Source organism: Antechinus flavipes, chromosome 4 (genome assembly GCF_016432865.1).
Source record: "Antechinus flavipes isolate AdamAnt ecotype Samford, QLD, Australia chromosome 4, AdamAnt_v2, whole genome shotgun sequence".
NCBI lineage: Eukaryota > Metazoa > Chordata > Mammalia > Dasyuromorphia > Dasyuridae > Antechinus > Antechinus flavipes.
The window spans coordinates 292027480-292048244 of record NC_067401.1 but is presented as its reverse complement, the minus strand read 5'-3'; positions in this window follow the sequence as shown (position 1 = coordinate 292048244).

The window sequence follows — 20765 nt, the reverse complement described above, 5'->3', positions numbered from 1 at the left end:
ACATCATTTCCACTACATACTCTAATATAAATGCTTCTATTAACGTCATGGCTAAAGTCCATCAATGAATATAAAATTGTTACACTAAACCTGTTTTGACTCCTTTGTTGTATTCAATCCCAGAAATAGATAATTTATGGAGATATAAACCTGAGATCTGATAGCTGTTACTGTGAGCAAGTCACTTATTAAACACTGCTCTTCCATTCTTTGTAACTTTGCTGGGAATGAATTCCCCTCTTTACTCATTGTTGCTTGTTGTTCAGTCATTTTATAGAACTGTCCAATTCTTCATGACCCCATTTGAGGGGTGGTGTTTTTTTTTTTTTTTTTTTTTTTTTGGTATGTTTTTGCATAGGTACTAGAGTGGTTTGTCATTTCTTTTTCTAGCTCATTTTACAGATGAGAAAACTGAGGCAAACAGGCTCAAGTGACTTACACAAGGTCACACAGCAAGTGTCTGAAGCCAGATATGAACTCAGGAAGATGAATCTTCCTAACTTCAGATACATCACTCTATCTACCGTGCCACCAAATTTCATCATCTGCTCATTACTTTGACTCTTTCAACTGGATCAACATTGAAAGCCCAGCCAGAAAGAATAATCCTTACATTTAGGAGTATGATGAAACTATCTCCAAATGGTTGGCTGATAGCTAAATTTTCTCTGTAAGAAATTTATACCTCAAAAATCAGCAAACATCACAAATGAAGGCTTGCATTATTGTTTGGTCAATTGTCTCAGTTTAAGAAATGGAGAAAATTTAAGAAGTGAAGAAAATTTAAGTAATGGAGAAAATGTAAATAATATAAATTAAAATTAAAAGTATATTATGAGAGCTGTTATTTTTATATTTCACAAGAAAGCCACTTGATAAACATTATTAGAAGGGTTTTGCCTAGTCTCCGGAGGAAAGTGTTCTAAAGGTGATAAACTCAACTCATTGTAGTACTGCCCATCTCATTGTTTCATACCTTACCATTTACCTTGCTCCCTGTCTGTCATTGTATAGTCTGCATAATTTTTTTGTCATCCCGGTGTGTATCCAGAGCTATCACTCCTTGAATTGTTTTGCAACTATATACAATCTACAGAGAAATAAAGAAAGCAAGCATAAGTAACAACATTCAACTTTACCCTTCTTTCCCCTTTTTCCTTAACTTGAGTAATCTGAGAAATGATATTTGAGGAATGAACTTTAGTGCTTCTCCAACAGAAACACAAAAAATACCCTAGAAGAAGAATTTTTAACCAACCAAGGGAGAGTCAATCAACCAATAAGCAAGAATTAAGGATCTACTATGTTTCAGGTGCTAAGTGTTAGATGAACTGAGAATTTTAGTTACATATAATTAAAAAGTGTATCTAAGAAAATAAGAAAAGCTGGAGGGGAAGGAAATCATATATCTAGCATAAGGGTTTGAAATCCAAGATGTTTAAGGAAGTAATGCAAACACAAAAGTTTAGAAGACATTAACCAATGGTTAAGTAGTCAAAGAAAATGAACAGATAGTTCTGAAGCTCATCATTCAGTAGCACTGCAATCTCAAAATGTTTATGAAAACTATTTATTGTGTGACAACTGATAGACAATAAGAAGACAGAGGGAATTGATGTTGTGGGGTCAGTAGGTGCAAGCTGTGTTCAACAAGGTCCTAAAGCTAGGAAAAGGTTAGAAGGAGAAGAAATCAGCTAAGAAAATTATATTTCAGCCAAGAGTTCTAAACTAACAATAAAATAAAAATTGTTCCCCTCAGTTCATACTCTAGTAGGAGGATCTTTTGGGGCAAGTCATTGTGTGCCCATCATATATCATTATTTTCATATCTCTATCTTTATCTCTGTCTCTGTCTTTCTCTGTGTCTCTCTATGAATTTCTCTGTATCTCTGTGTGTCTTTGTGTGTGTGTCTCTCTATATATTATATACATATATATATATTTCTTTTATTATAAGGATAATGCTCTCAAATACCTAGAATAAACAAAATTTTGATGGGGAGAAGGAAATAGTTAAGAGCATAATAAGCTGCTTGATCAGAGGGATATATTAGATGCCCTTGATAGCCAAGAAATGGCATGAGTCCTAAAATATGATATGCCTAAGAAGGTGGAGAAAAGAGACTCATTGGGGGAGGCCAGGGTGACAATGGATGTAAGGGTTCTGAAGTTATACATTTAACAATTCAGCCTTGTCTTTGGTCAACAAGAAAGAGATAATTATTAAACTGGAAGGGTTTTATTGGGTGCTGCCAGTTCACAGACAGTAAACGAATAAAAATAGTGATAATTACTTCAGGATTAAATTTAAAATCCACTTCCTTAGAACCAAGAAGACTGAAAGCCCTAGAGAATCGATCTGGAACACTGCCTAGTTGGCAAATACTCTTTGCCAGAGTTTGAAATGCTAGCAAATGGTTCATTCAAGCTCTACAGATGACTGAATGGAGGACAAATTAAGCATGCTTCTAGGTTACTGGAACATTGGTGATATAGGGTAACAAAAAACTCTGTAAAATTAGATTTTGGGATCAAACTTGTAAAAATTTACAAAATCTAGACAAGATATAAAACATACTGGATCATATGCCAGGCTATTTATGCATTATTATTCATAGCCTTCATTGCTCCATTACAGGGGTACTTTTGTTATGGAACATCTTATATAGTTCTCTGATATTCTTCACAATATGGTCCCATTTCAGCTACCCCTACTAAGTTTCTGGTACTTTTCAAATGGTCATCTATGAGCTCTTGCAATGTTTTGTTTGCTATTCCTAACTGAGGAGTGCAAATTTCTATACATTGACTCATTTCACTTTGCTCCCTAATCTCTGATCACTATATCCTTACCTGCTAGAAATTCTCTCCTTGCCCACTTTCTCTGGATAGCTCCTCTTATGTGTCTTGTCCTCTCATTTGAAAGAAGATTTCTTATGTACTTTATAACCAGTACACTAAAACTTAATGAATTCTTCTGAACGAAATAGTTTCTCTTCAATAAATATGACATTTATCTCCTGGGTTCCCTACATTTGCATTGATTTCAATAATGGTATCACATTTACAAGTAAAATCAATTATCAAATAATTATTACCCATTGAAAAATTCTAAGCTCCACTTTTTATTTTTTTAATTTGCTGTGTTTGAACACAGACATTTTATTATTTAAAAAATAAATCTAATGATTCTCTGACATAATCTGGGAAGACAGTCACAGAACAGTTGAATAATCAAATGATTCCCATAGGTTTACTTCACATTATAATCTTACAATCTCCATTGAAACAACTCTAAGAGATTAAATTCCTCTCTTCTCTACTCCTCCATCTTACATTAAACCCAAAATCAGTTTTTCTGTATCTTCTACTCATTACTTCTATGTCTGGCTATGACTTAATGAGAATGAATCCAATTCTTTTTTTATGAGGTAGTTTTCCCTATATTCAATATTCCATATTTCTCCTATGTAGTATTTAAATCATTTTGAGGCCAGGTTTTAGGTCCCCTAGATACCCTAGCTGCTCTCTACTGCATCCCTTAAATTAGGCATATAGGAATGATGTGCACAGTACTGAATATCTGATTTGACTAGAGAGAAAAAAAGAGAACCAAATTCCCTCATTTAAGACATTATAATTCTATTACAAAAATCCAAGTTCACATTAGTTTTTCTTTCAAACCACTGATATATTTTGTTTTCTGTCCACTCTAACTTTAGGCAATTGGATGGATCAGTAAATAGAACACTGAATTTAGAATCAGAAAGACCTGAGTTCAAATCTAATTTCCAACACTAGGAATTCATTTAACCTCTGTCTGCCTCAGCTTTTTCATCAGTAAAATGAGGATAATAATATAGCATCTACCTCCTAGGGCCATTATGAGACTTAAATTGATATTTATAAAGCACTTTTCAAACCTTCTATAAATGCTAGTTATTATTATTATTATTATTTTAATCATTTCCATAGATTTTTCTCACTTTATATTCACACTGCAAATTGTTTAAAAAATGGTGTGTAACTTAACATTTGTTTCCATTAAATTGCATCTTCTTCCACTAAAAACCTGGTTTGTCACAGTGGATAGAAAGCCAGCTTTAAAGCAAGAAACAATAGGTTCAAGTTTCATTTCTGACAAATACTATCTGGGACAGCATGAATAATTCACTAAAATTCTTAATACCCTAGGAAACTCTGAACTTTCAAGTTACAAAGAAGTTACTACTTGAAGCTGAATGGATGGCTAAACATAGCCCTCTAACCAATTTTCTTACTTCTAGTACCTGCTTCTCCAATCCATATACCCATTGCTGGATAGTCATAATTTGAAATATATTTGTGTTGATCCTCTGCTCAAACTATTCAATAAATAACTAACATGAAATAAAATTTAGGGTTTTAGTGTGAAATCCATTGCTTTCTGCAATGTAATGCTCTCCATAAAGTGGTATTACTTTTCTCACTTTCCCTAGTACTATATTTTACTACATGCTCTATTTGTCAAACTGAATTAATTATTATCTTTCACAAACAATCTTTTCTCTGTGACTTTGATTATATAGGAAAATCAGTGATTTTGCTGCTAACAGTAATGTTGAATACCCACCATTGCTATGTTGTAGTACCAGCTATTTGGTACTTCCATTTACTTTCTGGTAGCATTGCTTAAAAGGAAGCTAGAGTGCACAAAAGAGATAATGATGGATTTGGAATCAGGAAAATGCATTTTCTTGAGTTCAAAGCTGGCCCCCAAACTTGCTAGCTGTGTGATTCTGGGCAAATCACTTATCTCTGTTTCCATTTCCTCAGTTGTAAATTGATCTGGAGAAGGAAATGGCCATTAACTCCAGTATCTCTGAAAAAACAAAAACAAAAAAAAAAAAAAAAACCCACCCTTAAACCCAACTGGAGTCTTGGAGAGTTGGACATGGCTGAAGATGACTGAAGAACACCAGAAAGCACTCTATAAACCCTAGGACCTTATTATATCCTCCTACTTCATTCACCCTAAATATCACCAAGCTTTATCAGTTGACTTAAAGCTTAAAACCACCTATATCTTGCAGTAACTTCTAAAAACTGAACATTCTTTTATGAGTTGGCTCCTATTAGAACTGAAGATTCATGAAGAGACAAACTAAATTACTTTCTTATTTGTACTCCAAATGTTTAGAAGATAAGTTTTGATAAATTTCTTATCCATCCATTTATTTATTTCATTCTATCCCTCTATTCATGCTAACTGAAATATACAAAGTGATTTGTTGGAATAGGTAATGCCTGACTGCATAACAGCACTTAAAAAGAATTTTGAAAAGGGTTTGCTTATTTTGCCCCCTCTCTCCAACTTTTATTTTTATTTTTTTAATTTTTTTTGTACTTGGAGAATTGGAAATCTGAGGCAGAAATAAAGGAGTTAAAAGGCAACCTAAGGGTGAGAGCTTCTGCTGATTGATTGGGAACATGTTCAAGGTTGACTCACAAAACAAAGAGCAACCAAATACTCAAAGAAATCAGTGGATATCAGCCTATGACTTCACCAAGAAGTATCAGCAGAGAGCAGTAGAGAGGAGTACATACCTCAGCAGTGAACATAATTAGTTTAAACCCATTAGACTAAAGCACAATGACATCATCTGGGTATGAAAAAACAAGAATGGTCCTGCACAGGAGGACAGCAAATGTCACAGTTAGGCATTTTATCAGTTAACTTAATTATACATGTGCCCCATCTAATGTCTGTAGCCTCTCCTATATTTATTTCCTGGTTAAATGGATTTCACAAACATATTCTCTCTCTTAAAACTGTGGTGGGAATCTTTGGAATAGGGTTTCTCTGTGTGACTGAGGGAAATGTTACTTGTTATTTATCTTGCTAAGTCTTGCTTTGAATTCATAAATCCTCTAGTAAATTTGATAAAAGAAGCATTGATGGAGCATTTTAAGTAGATGGCAATCCCAAATGCCTTGAAGTTCAAGTGGCTTGCAGGAGGATAATGATTGAGGAATACAGCATACTTTTAAAATATTTCTGGAATGCCTTTCCTTCTCTTCCATTCTCATGTCAACACTAGATGAAATCCTACCCATCCCCCATAGCTGAATTTCAAAATTAACTTCTTCATGAAACCTACTCAGGTTTCCTCAGTCAGAAATAATCTTTCCTTTTGTATCTTAAATAACACTATGTTTGTATTTGTCTCATGCATTTATCATAATTTTTATAGTTATTGGCATATATTTTCTATACTCTCTTGCTGTATTACATAGTCCACAAACATAGGGAACATGGTAGATAGCTCTTTCTTTGTTCCTTGTAACAGTTTTCTACACATAATGGATATTTCATTTTTAATAATTGTTGATGATATAATTTTCTGATTCCGATACTTATCTTTTTTCTTAATTTCAATTAAAATTTAATTCATGTTTTATTTTTGCATCATCCAATTCCCCTTCCAAAACCCCCCATTCCCTTCTCATAGAATTATTTCTTTATAACTTTTTTCTTTTATTATCCCATTTCTTCTACTAGCTTCCTCCTAATGAACAAATTCAAGAAAAATAAAACACATAAAACCCTCAATACACAAGTATATGATTCAGGGATCCTCAAACTATGTCCCGTGGGCCAGATGTGGCAGCTGAGGACATTTATCCCCCTCACTCAGGGCTATGAAGTTTCTTTATTTAAAGGCCCACAAAACAAAGTTTGTGTTTTTACTATAATCTGGCCCTCCAACAATCTAAGGAACAGTGAACTGGCCCCCTATTTAAAAAGTATGAAGACCACTGTAAAGTATGTCTAAACTGATTCACACAATGACCAGGTCCAAAACTTTAGATTTCTTGGATTAAAAAATCTCTGTTTTTTAACCATTTTATTTATATCTTCTTTTTATCATCATACTTTTCTCCAGTATTTCTTCTTCCTCACAGTCATTTTATATGACAAATAATATTTCTAATGATAAAAGCAAAGAAAAAGAAGAAAAATATCACTACAACTGATTATTGAGAAAAAGTCTGAAAATACATGCAATATAGAACACTTGTGGATCTATTGTCCTCTCATCATTCTTTCTTTATAATATGTTTTGAAATGTGGAGGTTCTATCCTCTCTTCATCCTTACCCCTTCTCACCATTTCTGTTGATATTCTAGATCTTATATTTTTTGCTAATGAGTTTTGTTTTTATTTTAGTAAGTTCTATAAAATGTACACTAAGCAATGTGATTGATATAAATTAAAATTATGGATTAGTTGAAAGCATTGTCAGTTTATTATATTAGCATGGTGTGAGCATGTGAGCTCCATATAGATATCTGGCTATTTATTTATTTATTTTTATTTTTTGGAACTCTTTGGAATTGAATATATACAAATCTTTTGTATTCTTTGATAGATTTATTCCCAGATATTTTATGTCACTTTGTAGTTATTTGGAATGGAATTTCCCTTTCTACTTTTAAATCTTAGATTTTATGATGATAAAAAGAAATGTAGCTGATTTTTTGAGTATTTTGTATATTGCAACTTTGCTGAGGCTATTGTCTTAATGGCTATTTTTGCTGATTACCTGTCATTTTCTTGTACTATGACATCATATTATCAATAAATACGGATAATAGCATCTTTTTTCTTATGTATTTTTATGTTTTATTTCTTTCTCTTGTCTTATTGTTATTGTTAAGACTCTAAAAACTGTAATTATAAGTAGGTATACTTCTTTTACTGCAACATTTATTGGAAAAAATGTCTATTACATCTTCATTGCATATGGTTTTAGATTTACTTTTTATGTAAACTTACCTACTCTTTTTTAAATCATGTTTGTATAATATGATTTGCTTATTCTTTTTATTTATTTTGTTATGATTTCATCTTGTTCATTTGCTAGTTTTATTTGATTTTCTGCCCTCTTTTTTTTTTAATCATATTGGCTAATAGCAATTTTATTAGTCGTTTCAAAGAACTAGCTTTTAATTTTAATTTATCATTTATCTTTTGAAAAGAGTGCTTGTAATTTATATATTTCTTTAATTTTTAACATCTCTTCTTTTCCCCTTATCTTAGATATATTTATTTATTGGATTTCTCATTTTTAAAAAATGCCTTAGTTCATCAATCAGTTCGTTAAAAATCTTTTTCAGCTATCTTGCTAATATGTTTTGTAAGAATATTATTTTTCTCCTGAAGAGTGCTTTAGCTATATCCAAAAATTCTGATATGTTCCTTCATTACTCTCATTTCTTTTCATATAATTGTCGATTGTTCTTTTGCTTACTCATCATTTAAGATTTCTTGTTATATCTCCATTTGAATTATTTAGGTTTCTCTGTCTCTCTGTCTCTGTCTCTGTCTCTGTCTGTCTGTCTGTCTCTGTCTGTCTCTGTGTGTGTGTGTATGTGTGCTGTCTTTGAACCAATGAGTACTTTTATTGCTTTATGGTCTATAACGTATATATTTACTATTTCTGTCTTTTATATTTGTTTGCAATATCTTTGTATTCTAGTAAAATGATCAATTTTTGTGAAAGTTCCACATAGTGTTAAGAAATATGTTTATTCATTTGTGTTCCCATGTAGAGGACTGAAACTCCAAAAGGTATGCTTGAATCAGACATTGGGGCACTTAAGGCTAATTACCTATTTGATGTGAGACAATGGCTCTATATACATATGTTTGGATAAATGGTTCTTCTCACTAGTGGTGCTTGCTGAATGTTTGATGTTAAGATAATCATAGGCAAGGATTGGAGGGCAGAGGAAGAGGGGCCAAAGAGGCACTTGGCTACAGGACAAGGAGGAGAGAGAGGCTGGTGACTCTGGATTCCAGGATCCAGGAGACATCTTTGGCAAGCTTTGTGGCAGTTTGCTTGCCTCTTTCACTTCTCCTCCTAAAGATCAAGGACTTTGATTTATCCTGACCCTGGCTGATCCTGAGGCCCTCTAGGGAACTAGCCCATACTCTATATTCCTATTTGAAAGATATCATAAATATTTTAGCTTTAGCTTCTTCAGCAATTTGTACATTTCCATATTTCCCTTTTGTTTACCATTCTAGTAATATCCAAAACTGAGAGAGATATTGAAGTTGTCTGTACTTACTGTGTTATAGTTATTAGTGTGTTACTGACTCTGTCTTTTTAAAGCTCAGTTAATGTTTTTAAGAACTGGATGTTAAGGTATTTGTAAAGTATCAGTTTTATTAGTGATATTGGTTTTTTCTGTGATTTCTCTCATTGAAGTTTACTTCTGAATTCCTTCCCTTCTTTTATCTAGTTATTTAAGTATCCTCTTCTTTTTTCCTTCTCAGTAAGTCAAGTAAATCCCATCTTTCTCTTTTTCTATTCACTAATCCCTTTCATTAAATTCTATTTTTTTCTGTGGTACTTTCTATAAAGGATTTCTCTTGTTTTCTTCTTTATCTATCTCTCTTTTTATTCACTTTAGACCTTCCTTTAGTTCATGTTTCCAACACTTATTTAGGACCTCTTTATTCTCTACATTCCCCACACAGTCAAAACTTCCAGGAATAGATCCTGGATTATCCCCTCTGGATTGTTTCTGTCATTACCTTGTAAAATTTGCCTCATACATTCTTCTTTTCCAATGTGCCTCATTCCAAGAAAAATACCACTTCATCAAGTATCAGAGAAGACATTATTTCATGACAAGCACCTCTAATTAATTAGTTATATCTTGCAGTTTACTGAAACTATTGTTTCACTTAGCTTTTAGTTAACTTCGTATAATAATCATTATATTATCTATGAAATATGATAATTTGTTTGCTTTTGCCTGTGGTTATTCACACACATTTTCCTCCATAATTTTATTTATTGCTTGGAAGGATAGAGTCCATTGGCAGGCTGAGTTCATTAGAGTGAGAACCCAGAACCCATTCCACATTACTAGCTTGAGGACTGCATTTTAAATTCAAATTAGTATAGAAAAGATTGTCAAAGGTAAAGTCAAGGACTTTGGATATGATGTTGTGAAAAGTATTTCTACTACTAACAAAACAAAACAAAACAAAACCTCAACATATTTCCTTAAGGTTTTAGGTTTTTAATTTTTGTGCAACTTTTATATATAAATTGTTATATAACTATTTCAGCATAAAATAAAAAAAAATCCTTCTATAAAGAATTCAGCAAATGGAGAATATGATCATTAAAATTCTTTCTTTCTTTCTTTCTTTCTTTCTTTCTTTCTTTCTTTCTTTCTTTCTTTCTTTCTTTCTTTCTTTCTTTCTTTCTTCTTTTTTCCCCCTGAGGCAATTGAAGTTAAGTGACTTGCCCAGGGTCACACAGCTAGGATGTGTTAAGTGTCTGAGGTCAGAATTGAACTTAGGTCCCTTCTGACTTCAGAACTGGTGCTCTATTCACAGCACCAACTAGCTGCCCCATAATTCACTAAATTTCAAGCTTTTCTCTCCTTTCCCCTTTTCCTTTTGTACAAAAATGTTGATGAAAGTTTGTATTATCACTAACTGAATAAGATTTGGCATTATTTATATACTTTGTCTCTAACTATAAAAATTGAACTTAATGCTGAGATGTTATTAATGAATAAATTAGAAACATTTGAACTTTTTCACATAAATACTCTGGAAAAACAAATCCTGAAGCATTGATATTGTTTAGGACAAAATGATTCTCACCAATCATAATGATTGAAATGTTACTTTATCATTTTAGTAAGAAACCGTTTGTATGTGCTTGGGTGCATTAAGGAAGATGTACATAATCTTTATTATTCCTCTCTATCTTGACTGTTGTTTATTTATATGTTTTTTGACTTCTGCATTATCCTTTATGACAGTATTATAGTCTTGGAATATCTGAAATTTGGGGAAAGTATATGACATTCTAATTTAGAAAACCAAATGATTGGGTCTGCCTTGATTGGTTCATTTGTTGACAATTTTCTTATGAGCTACAAGAATTAATGGTCTCTTAAAACAGCAACTTATTGCTGTTCTATCAGTAATCACTCTTGCATTCTCCTTAAATTCTGCTTCAGTTTCACTAGAATCTCTGTTTTCTTGATTCTTCCCTTTTGCTTTTTACCAAGTCCCTTATTATTGACTTCTGCACTTGCTTTATGCATTTAAAATATTATGAATGAGTAGACATATCAGTATTGTTTTTTGTTCCTCCTTTGTATCTCTTACTTTTCTACTCTTTTCCTATCAATCCCTAGCCCCAGACAATTCCCACTACTAACCTTCTGTACTACTCTTCCCAGATGATCATTCACTCTTAGAGGAAGACATGGTCCATAATTAATGAGTCATATACAAATTTAGAATTTCTAATCTCAACTGGACCCTTACTACCATATAACAATCATTTTTTTCCTGGTCCTATCTCATGCTCATTAAGAGCCTTATTCCAAATCTCTGCGAGTCCAACTTTATCCCCTTACTCTTTTTGTAAACTTGGTCAGATACTTTGCTGAAAAGTTTGAGGCCATATAGTGGGAATTCTTTCAACTCTCATTCTGCACACCTCAAAGGGAAGGGAAGGGATTTTTACAATAATTTCTTCTATCTTTCTCATTTTATAGAGAAGGGATTAAGTGACTTACTCAAATATATAGCAGGGATAGGATTCAAAATCCTTAGTCAATATGTTGTCTGATTTTAGATCCTGAGACTTTTTTTTTTTACTGCACTGTAATGTTTGTTTTTATCCCTTCTTTCTTCCTTTTCTCCTTTTCTATAAGATAAGGTAATTCTTTCCAAAGTTGACTTTTCCACTTATGACATCAACCCTATCTTACTCCATCATCTTCATTTTTCTTCTCAATTTACAGACATGCCCAGGTTTCCTCAATCATTAACTAGATTTAAGCAAAATAAATTTAAATCCTTACCTTAACCTTGATGTCTCTTAAAGCTATTATTTAGTACCATCTTCATAACTAAATATTTTGGAAAGAATAACAAAGCATGTAATTATTGTTTCTACTTCCTCATTTTATAGTTCACTTCTCAATCTTTTGAAATCTAGTTTCCATCTTTAAAACTCTTAAAATTATTCTTTTCAAGTTACCAATGTATTCGTTATCAACCCAAATGACCTTTGTTCAAATCTGATCTCTAAAATTTCTCTGTAGTATTTGTTACTACAGATCACAGCCATTTTCTTGATAGTTTCATTATAAAGACAATGCTCCCTTGATTATCCCACCTACTTAAAAGTAATTACCTTTGGTAGGCAAGAGCTATTTTTGATTAAATAAATCATAACTGAATGTGAAGGTACTTGTAAATCTCTTTGAATCAATCAAGGATACTATATGAGAGAATGGATTACTTCCTAAATAATTTGTATAAAAAGGAGAAGCTGTCTCAGAAAGAGAAGAAGGGATTCTAAGGGTCTGGATTTAAGATGTTGGTTGGAAATACCATGGAAATAAATAATATCATTGAGGAACAAAGAGAAATATTAGGTAAAGAAGAGAGATAGTGAGAGTCATTAGTACTATGGGCATTTCAGTGTGTAGGGAAGTCCAAAGAAAAGGTAGATTCTTTCAAACTTTCTTATATTGGTTCTTATCTATCCAGAGACATTATTTAATAAAATCTGCTGTCCCAAATGTTTTTAATAGAAAGAATTTTGCTTCAACCATTCATAAGCCAGGGTTTTATAAAGATTAATATAAATGAAAAGTTAGTCAGAGAAGGAACTTTTGCCTAAATGTTAGGATTTTTTTTTATTATAGCTTTTTATTGACAAAACATATGCATGAGTAATTTTTCAACATTGACCCTTGCAAAAACTTCTGTTTTAACTTTTCCCCTCCTTCTCCCTACTCCCTCCCCTAGATGGCAGGTAGTCCCATACATGTTAAATATGTTAAAATATATGTTGAATACAATATATGTATATGTATTTATACAGCTATCTTGTTGCACAAGAAAGATTGGATTTAGAAAGCAGATACAAATAATCTGTGAAGAAAAAAAAAACAAAATGCAAGCAAACAATAATAAAAAGAGTGGAAATGCTATGTTGTGGTCCATACTCTTTCCCCAGTGTTCTTTCTTTGGGTATATCTGGTTCTGTTCCTTATAGATCAATTGGAACTGATTTGGATCCTCTCATTTTGAAGAGAGCCATGTCCATCAGAATTGATCATCATATAGCATTGTTGTTGAAGTATATAATGATCTCCTGATTCTGCTCATTTCACTTAGCATCAGTTCATGTATGTCTCTCCAAGCCTCTCTGTATTTATCCTGCTGGTCATTTCTTATAGGACATTAATATTATATAACATTTATATATCACAATTTATTCAGCCATTCTCCATTTGCTGGGTATCCCTTTAATTTCTTAATTTCTTTTTTAATTTTTAATTTCTAGCCACTACGAAAAGGGCTGCCACAAACATTTTTGCATCATATGGGTCCTTTTCCCTTCTTTGTTATCTCTTTGGGATATAAACCCAGTAGAAACACTGCTGGATCAAAGGGTATGTACAGTAAATAATTTTTTGAGTATAGTTACAAATTGCTCTCCAGAATGGTTGGATCCATTCACAACTCCACCAACAATGCATCAGCATCCCAGTTTTCCCACATTCCCTCCAACATTCATCATTATCTTTTCCTGTCATCTTAGCCAATTTGATGAGTGAGTAGTGGTATCTCAGAGTTGTCTTAATTTACATTTCTCTGATCAATTGTTAGGAATTTTTAAACTAGTGACTAACAAAGTAACTTTTTGTTTCAAATCAATTCTCTGGGTCTTTGAGTCATGTGAGTAATAATCATGCCTTATAAAGACTAGTTGAAGAAATTGGTGATGTTGAATCTGGAGAAGAACTAAGAGGAGCATGATAAATGTCTTTAGTATTTGAAGCATATCTTGTGGGAAAGATTAGATTTGTTTCAACTAGGTGCCAGAAGATAATACTGAACAATGGCCAGAAATTACCAAGAGGTAGATTCCTATTTAGTGTATGGAAAAACTTTCTCATCACTCTCTGCATCTTTATTCAGGTCACTCTTTCTAGCCATAGGTGTACCACAGAGTTCTCTTTTGGGCACTCTTCCCCCTTTCTGTATCAGTTCACTTGGTCATTTTATCAATTCTCATGGATTTTATCATCATCTCTGTGCTGATGATCCTCTCAAACTTACTTATCTAGCTCTAACCTTTCTTCTGATCTCCATTCTGGCATTTTCAATTGTCTTTCAGACATCTTGAAATGTGCATCCACTAGACTAAGCTCAACATATCCAAAATAGAATTCATTACTTTTCTTTCTAAACCCTTTCCACCTCCCACCTTCCTTATTATTGTAGTCAGCAGACTATATTCCTAGTCTCTCAGCTTCACAACTCAAGTATCATCCTAATTCCTCTTCCAATTATTTCTCCCCATCAAACATTATCTTATTTTCAACCCATTACCAAGGACTATCAACATCTTTGCAACATCTTTCAAATATCCCCCTTTTGTCCTCTGACACTGTCATCATTCTAATACAGGATCTTAACACCTGATGCTTGCAAGGTCCATTGATTTAAGTTGCTGGTGGCTATGTTTATTTTCAGTTATCTCTCTACACTAATTCATCCTCCATTCCATGATTTTCCTAAAGCACAGGTTCAGCCATGTGACCTTCCTACTCAATAAACTAGTAACTCCCTATCTGCTCAGGAATAAAATATATTATTCTCTATTTGTCATTCAATGACCTTCATTACCCAATACCTCACACTACTCCCCACTTTTCAGTTTTTCACTCTCTTCCATGTTACTTTTCTATGCAGCAATAAAGGTCTCTTGTTGTTCCAGCAAAATACTCCATCTCTCAGTTTCAGGAATTTTCTCTGGTCTAGAGATGTCTAGAATATTTTCCTTCTTAATCTCCAAATATTAGTTTCACTGACTTTCTTCAGGTTCCAGTTAAAATCCCATATTCCATACAAAACCTTTCTGATCCTTACTATAGTGCCTTCTCTTTTAAAAATTATTTCATGTTTTTCCTATATAATTTGTACATATTTGTTTGCTTGTTTTCTTACCTTTTATACTGTGATTGAGGATAGGGACTATCTTTTGCCACTTTTTAATCTCTGGTACTTAGCACATGGTGTGCCATATAGTAGGTGCTGCTTATTAATATTTGTTAACTGATTAACTGTAGGTATATCAAAAGAAGGGAGAACTAGAACCTTTGGATTATTCTTCTTAGGTTAGACAATTATTATATATTTCAGTGGTCAAACTGATTGGATGAGAGGGAGAGGGCCAAATGAGATATTTTTGTAGTATCCTATTGATCTGGGAGTTTTATATTCCAAATTAAATTCCAAAATAAATTCCATTTATATTCCAAATGACTTTTCTCATTTATCTCTGAATTCTCCTAGGTAGTATATATGTCCCTGAGGAAGATTGTGTGTGTGTGTGTCTGTGTCTTGTGTGTCTATGTTTGTGTGTGCTCATGTTTGCATATTGGGGCTAGGGGGAGAGACACATTGAAAACTGTTTTAATCATAGAAAATACTCAGGATTTTAGGGTTATAGGTTAGATAGGTAGATGATAGATGACATATAGATTAAAAAAATAACAATAGCATCTTGGACAACATCTGAACTTTTCCTATTTCTCCAATGTCAGCCTGTGACAAAGATCTGAAGACTTTGGCAGTCACAGGGCATGAGGCTCATTCAAGTCCCTTCTGTTGGCTGAGCTAAGATAACAGATAATCCAAAAGCTAGTAAGGACAGAAAACCTTTTCTCATTTTCATCTAACAATCAAACATTTCTCAATGAGGAGGTAAATAGTCACTGGTCCCATTAAGGCTGTGTGTTTTAACAATCTATAAATGAAAACTAAATAAGCAGGTAGCAATATCAACTTATTCTCACCTCCTCCCATCTCCATCCTCAATTACTGAATGGGGTCATTTCACCACAGCATGATTGCACAGAAATATTTCCCATTCTTCCTTATTAGTGTGTTTCACTGTTCATCCAGTAGAAAAGCCCCAAAGAGACAAGGCTGCCTGAGGTTTCATTCTTTCCTACTTCTTATGCTTCCAACAGAGATTACCAATACATAAAGAAAAACTTTTTTTACTAGAAAAAATCTCTTTGAAAAGGGATTGAATCATGCTGATTGATATCAATCAACAATTATTATTATGCTTTTCCCAAACATCCCCCTACTGCAATTCCTTTTCTAACCTATCTCTCACTAAAGTGATTTCAATTAAACTGTGTTTCAGAAATGGACCACTATTGTAGAATGTCAGATAGAATAGAGGACAAAAAGTCAACTGGTTTTCCAAAGAACTACAGTTAAATCTTGTAGTAACAAGCTCCTTGGGGAATGTCCCCAATTAGAGTTAACTTCTGTTCCTATACTCAAATTGTGCATTGTTTTTGCAGATCAACACGAAGAACTCTTCCTTCTCTAAACTCCTCTGAGTATTGGGCTCTATTTTTATCTACCCCTACTGTGTGATGCATGGAAAAATCCTTATTGTTCACAGATCTCTTGTAATTATTTTGGTGACTTTATAGATCAAGATGTAATTTATCTATATAGATATAATGCATCTCCTGACCCTCTAGAATCTGCACAGGAATTGAATTTGAGTGTTTTGTGATATGTTTACTCAGATTTTTTTTTTGTAAACCTTAGAAAATTGTTCTAAATTTATTTGAAGGTAAGATATCTCCTTTTTACTTTCTGTTTTTTTTTTTTTTTACATTGTGATCAACAAATAAATTGGCAACTCACAAAATAAGTTTGATATCAACACAAAGTTAATATGGATCATTTGGTATCTAATTTGAGATATCCAGCTCAAAAAAAGATGATATCTGTAATTGATAATTATAAGAACTTCCAAAAATTGCTGTCGAAGCTACTTTGGAGTTGGAATTACTAAGAATCAAATGTGATTTAATTCTTAAAATTTTCCTTTTTTAATGGATGATTTTGGTTTTTATACCACATTCCTGTATAAACTCCCTCCCTCTATCAAAATAATCAATCCATTATAACAAAGATTAAAAAAAAAATCAAGGAAGTGAGAGGATCCATAACAATTAAGCAAAACTAACAAAGAGATCACACCTATAGTTTATTCAAAATTTTCAACGCATAGTTTCCCATCTCAGCAAGGCAGTAAAGAGGTAAAATCTCTTTTTCTTAGCCTAATTGGGTTATGATAACTATAGCACATTCATTTTCATGACCTTTGCTGTTTTGGTGCAGTTATTATGTATATTGTTCTCCTGGTTCTCCTTACTTCATTATGTATTGGTACATATAAATTTTGACATGCTTCCCTGATTTGATCATATTTGTCATTTTTATGACTTAGCAAAATAGTATTCACATAAATTTTCTTTTAGCCATTTCCCAGTTAATGGAAATCCATGTTGTTTCCTCATTTTTGTCAATACAAAAAGTGTGATTTATTAATATTTTTAACATATACTGGACTTTTTCTTTATCTTTGGCCAGATATAACCCAAATCTGTGTTTGGTATATCTATGTCATGGACAGCTCAGTCCCATCTCCCTGAATTCAAATCTGTCCTCAGACAATTCCTAACTCTAATCCATCAAAGATGAAATTTTAATCCTTCCATGGAAAGAAGGAATCACCTGACCTACAGATAACTAATTTGCTCCTCTGAAATTAAAGCTGTTTGAGCCTTTGAAATCTCTAAAGGATGAGCTGAGTACCACATTGCCTTTCCAAATCACATAGGAAAAGCATTGGTGTAGCTAGGTGGTGCAGTGGATAGAGCACCAGCCCTGAAGTCAAGAGGACCTGAGTTCAAATCTGGCCTCAGACACTTAACACTTCCTACCTGTGTGACCCTGGGCAAGTCACTTACCCCAATTGCCTCAGCAAAAAACAAAACAAAACAAAACAAAAAGCAAATGGGAAAAGCATCACATTGGACTTTCTCTAATCTTAAGGAGAACAATAATTTTACAAATCAATCAATTAATGAACAGCATATATTAAGTTCCTATCTGAAGATACAAAGGTAAAAACTAACAGTCCCTTAAGGAGTTAACATTACACCCAGTATAGAAAACATTCCACATTAGGTATATACAATATAGATTTGTTGTTGATATTCAGTTGTTTTAGTTGGACACAACCCAAATCCCATTGGGCATTTTCTTGTCAAAGATACTGGAGTGGTGGCCATTTCCTTCTCCAGCTCATTTTACAGATAAGAAAACCAAAGCAAATAGGGTTAAATGTCCAGTATCACACATTCAATCAGTATCTGAGGCCAGATTTGATAAAGATGAGTCTTCTTGATGCCAGACTTAGTGTTTTATCCACTGAGCCGTCTAGTTGCCCTACAAAGTAGATATTTCATGGAAATAAGGATGAGTGAAATACTATTAATTGATACTACTTTTTTTCTTTTTTTCCTTTTTATCCCTACTGTCTAGCACAATATGTGGCCCACAGTAACTGCTGAATACACAAATATTTAGTTGGATTAAATTGTATTGAATTACTCAATTGTTGATTCTGAACTCTGTTCATTTTGGTGATTAAGAAGAGAATGCATCTCTATTCTTTGAACTCAGGAGACATTTTTTAAAATTCCAAAATTATTATTAGCAAAACAAATGATGTAGAAATGAGGCTTATACTAAGGAAGGCTTTATATGTCCATGAAAAGGCTATTATTAAAAACTCAAGTGTGGAAAATTCAGGACAAATATGTCAAACTTTGGCAGGAGACTAGAGACTGAAGAAATGAAGAAGTCCACTCTGTGTTCTCTATTTTCTCGACTTTCTTCTTTTTATTCCTCAAATCTTTTATGTCTGCGTTGCTATGAAGTTCCTGTGTTTCCCTGTCAAGAATATAGAGATTTTGTCCATGGAGATTCCCCCAAAAAGGGAATTCAACTGGTCACAGCTCAAACAAGGAAGCACATTTTCTTTGCTTCTTTCAAGAGTTCTTGAAAAAAGTATGCTTTCAGAAAAAGGAAAAGAAAAAAAAATAATTATGAACCAAACCACAGATATAGTGTGTGTTAGACACATATATTTGGACTTGAAGGTAGAAGGCCGAGAATCTGAAGGTATATTCTGTGAGTTACTTTACGTCATTTTATCTTGGCTTCTTCATCAATAAAATGGCCATGACAAAGAACTTTAGAAGTATAAAGATGCCTTCTCAGATCAATGCACCTTCATCAACGTTCTCATTATTATAGATTGGTGGTCAGTTAAAGTTATGTGAGCTCAGAAAATATTGTCAATGTAGTTCCAGTTCCTCTCCCCCTACCCCCCTTACACACATCTGTTGCTTCACTACATTCACTAAAATTCCTTGTCACCCTGGAGAAACCTCCATCTTCATTTCCACTGTCCTGATTATTAACTTCATACTGAATGGTGACTACCCAATCACTATTTCAGTCTGGATCTTAGCCATGCTCTATTTCACTTTCAAATAGATTTCTTTTGGTTTTCTTTTGCTCCTCTTCATCAGGGCAAAAAAAAGAAACAAGACAAGGAAAATAAGCATTTATTAACCACCTCTTATGTGCTAGCTAAACCGTGTTTAGCACTTTCCAAATGTGATATCATTTAATTGTCACAAACACCCTATGAGTAAGATGCTGTTATTATATACACAGTTAAGGCAAATGGGGCACAGAACAGTTAAGTGACTTCCTTAAGGTCACAGAACTAAGGTTGGATTTGGTGAACTGGTGTCTTTCTTATTCTAGGCACTATTTAGTATACACTATATCATCTATCTGCCTCACTAGTGACTTTAACCCTGATAGAATAGGCTTCCTTCACTCTCCCTTATTCCAGTCCCTCTTTCTTTAAGTGTTGTTTTCCCCCTTAGAATGTAAACTATTTGAGAAAAGGAATTTTCTTTCCCTCTTATATTTGTATCCCATGTATCCATTACAGTGTTTGAAATATAATAATTATTTAATAAATTCTCTCCCTCTCTTCTCCCTTCCCTCTCATTCTCTCTGTTTCTTTTTTGTGTCTCTCTTGGAGTTTCTGTCTGGCTCTCTCTTTATTTCTCTCTTTCTGTCTCTTTCCCTTCCTTTCTCTCTTCTTTCCTCCTCCCTTCCTCCCTCCTTTCCTTTCTCCTTCCCTTCCTTTCTCCCCCCTTCTTTTCTCCTTTCCTCCCTCCCTTTCTCTCTCCCTCTCTCCCTTTCTCCCTTCATCTCTCTCTTCTTTCCTCCCTTCCTCCCTTCCTCCCTTCCTCCCTTCCTTCCTTCCTTCCTTCCTTCCTTCCTTCCTTCCTTCCTTCCTTCCTTCCTTCCTTCCTGTCTTCCTTCCTTCCTTCCTTCCTTCCTTCCTTCCTTCCTTCCTTCCTTCCTTCCTTCCTTCCTTCCTTCTTCCTTCCTTCCTTCCTTCCTTCCTTCCTTCCTTCCTCCTTCCTTCCTTCCTCCTTCCTTCCTTCCTTCCTTCCTTCCTTCCTTCCTTCCTTCCTTCCTTCCTTCCTTCCTTCTTTTTCTTTCTTTCCCTCTCTCTCTGTTACTGTCTGTTTCTGTGCCTGTTTTTTCCTTTCTATTTCTGTCTCTATTTTTAAAAATAACTCTGCCTATATTTCAACTTTGTGCTCAGGTCCTAGTTCTTCCAGCAAATTTTGGAGATCCATTAGAGCAAACATTACTTACATTGCCTTCTGAACTTCTTTGCAACTTATACTTAGTTCCATCCAATAATATGCCATTATTTTCTATTTTTTTTAATATA